We start from the raw sequence: 2122 nt of genomic DNA, 5'->3' as shown, positions 1-2122 counted from the left end.
CCAGGTAGGATTTTTGAATTACTTGTTGACATGAAAGCAAAAACAGTGTCACAACACCCAGGATTTGTATTAGTCATTCCCCTTGAGTTCATAAATCAAATCTAAAGAAACCAGAATGAGATATGGTGATGCCTCATAATAGCATAATAGTGACCAGTGTCACAGAGTGTCCCCCTATGGTTGGTTTATGCCTTCATGTTTCTGTTGTATGTTCTGTTTCGTGTTTAATTTTAATAGTCTGTGTCTCTCCCCAATGTAAGTCGAGTGCTAATGTTAGTTGCGTGTGCTCAGATTTAAACGGTTTCCAGCATAACGTGTCATACTGAAATTTGTGAAATCCATGAAATAATAGTTTTCTCATTACAAACAAAAACGTTAGCTATCTATAATAGTTTGACTGCTAAGGTTAGCTCAAAACGCCATTCAAGTGACAGCCTTTGTTGTGTTTGATTGCTAGCTTGTAGCTAAGTTAGCAGTCATTTCAAAAACTTGAAGCTATCTATGGTTGTTTGAGTGCTAACATTAGCTCAAAACGCCATTCAATTGACAGCCTTTGTTGTCTTTGATTGCTAGCTTGTAGCTAAGTTAGCAGTCATTTCAAAAACTTTTAGCTGTCTATGGTTGTTTGAGTGCTAACGTTAGCTCAAAACGCCATTCAAGTGACAGCCTTTGTTGTCTTTGATGGCTAGCTTGTTGCTTAACTAGCAGTCATTTCAAAAACTTTTAGCTAACTAGGGTTGTTTGATGCTAACGTTAGCTCAAAACGCCATTCAAGTGACAGCCTTTGATGTCTTTGATTGCTAGCTTGTAGCTAAGTTAGCAGTCATTTCAAAAACGTTTAGCTATCTATGGTTGTTTGAGTGCTAACGTTAGCTCAAAACGCCATTCAAGTGACAGCCTTTGTTGTCTTTGATGGCTAGCTTGTTGCTTAACTAGCAGTCATTTTAAAAACTTTTAGCTAACTAGGGTTGTTTGATGCTAACGTTAGCTCAAAACACCATTCAACCGACAGCCTTTGTTGTGTTTGACGCTAACTTGTAGCCAGCAGAGAACCAACTTTGTTAAGTAGGTCCATTTTTACTGTATTGGCATTACAGAAGTCTCTCGTTAGCATCTTTTATGCTATTTGTCGCAAAATGACGCATGCACGACTCATGTCTGCACTCGACTTATAACCGTGAAACAGTGTCTAGTCTTGTCTCGTTTTACTTTGTCTTGTGGTTTCCCTCCTGTCTGACTGTCCTGCCCCGCCCTGATGTGTTCCACCTGCTGTATCACCTGTCCCGTGTTTGCTCGTTACCTATTATTATGATTATTATTATTTAGTCTTTTTGCTTCTCTTGTCTTGTTTCGGATCATTGTTGTAGTTCTCCGCGTACTGTGGATTTCTTTGCCTGTTTCCGGATGTTTTTCCTCGGCCCCGGTTCATCTTGTTTCTTCGGTTTTTGACCTGCTGTTTTTGGACACTTGTTCTCTGGATTTTGTGTTAAATAAAGACTCAAGCTTATTACTTCGCCTGTCATCTCTGCATTTGGGTCCCACCTTCTCCACCATCATAACAATATAGCCTGTTAATAATACACACATTGCACATTATATGATTAATATTATGGATGAACAATATTGTTTGATATTATATACATCAGAAAGGAAAATCTTAAGATACTCTAAGGAAAAAGTGGTGTCATGGCGGTTTCTGTTGTTTTTTTAATTCTTTTAACAGGGTTTGTTGGTAAAAGCTGCAGAGCTGTTTCACAATAAAATGCTCTGATTTCAGTTTCACTTATTGGGTCACTGAAGGCTTTGTCCCATAAATAGGACCGAAAACACACACACACACACACATACACACACACACATTATGTCCACTGCTGTCTAAAGCAACAACAGAGGCACAAAAAAAGGAAAAGAAATAAAGAACGGATTTATAAACCCACTGCGAGAGAGAAAGAGGGTGTTGTGTTTTAGGATGTCCGTTCTGTAAAAGTAGGTCACACACACAAACAACAGTGTCTGACCTGGACAGAAATGGGTGGCATTTGGAATTGGGGTGGCAGTAGCTCAGTCCATAGGGAGTTGGGTTGGGAACCGGAGGGTCACTGGTTCAAATCCCCGTATGGAC

General features: G+C 39.5%; 1 long non-coding RNA gene across 1 annotated transcript in view; it reads right to left on the bottom strand.

The window, feature by feature from the left end:
- Positions 1–1193: 1193 nt before the first annotated feature.
- Positions 1194–2122, bottom strand: part of LOC117959036 — a 14318-nt gene continuing 13389 nt past the window's right edge. Inside the window, exon 2 of the long non-coding RNA XR_004659863.1 lies at positions 1194–1300. This is a non-coding gene — a long non-coding RNA (uncharacterized LOC117959036). The remainder of the gene's footprint in view (positions 1301–2122) is intronic.

The sequence above is a fragment of the Etheostoma cragini genome, chromosome 16 (genome assembly GCF_013103735.1).
Source record: "Etheostoma cragini isolate CJK2018 chromosome 16, CSU_Ecrag_1.0, whole genome shotgun sequence".
NCBI lineage: Eukaryota > Metazoa > Chordata > Actinopteri > Perciformes > Percidae > Etheostoma > Etheostoma cragini.
Note: the sequence above shows the minus strand (reverse complement) of the source record. Positions and strands in the feature narration are given on the sequence as shown.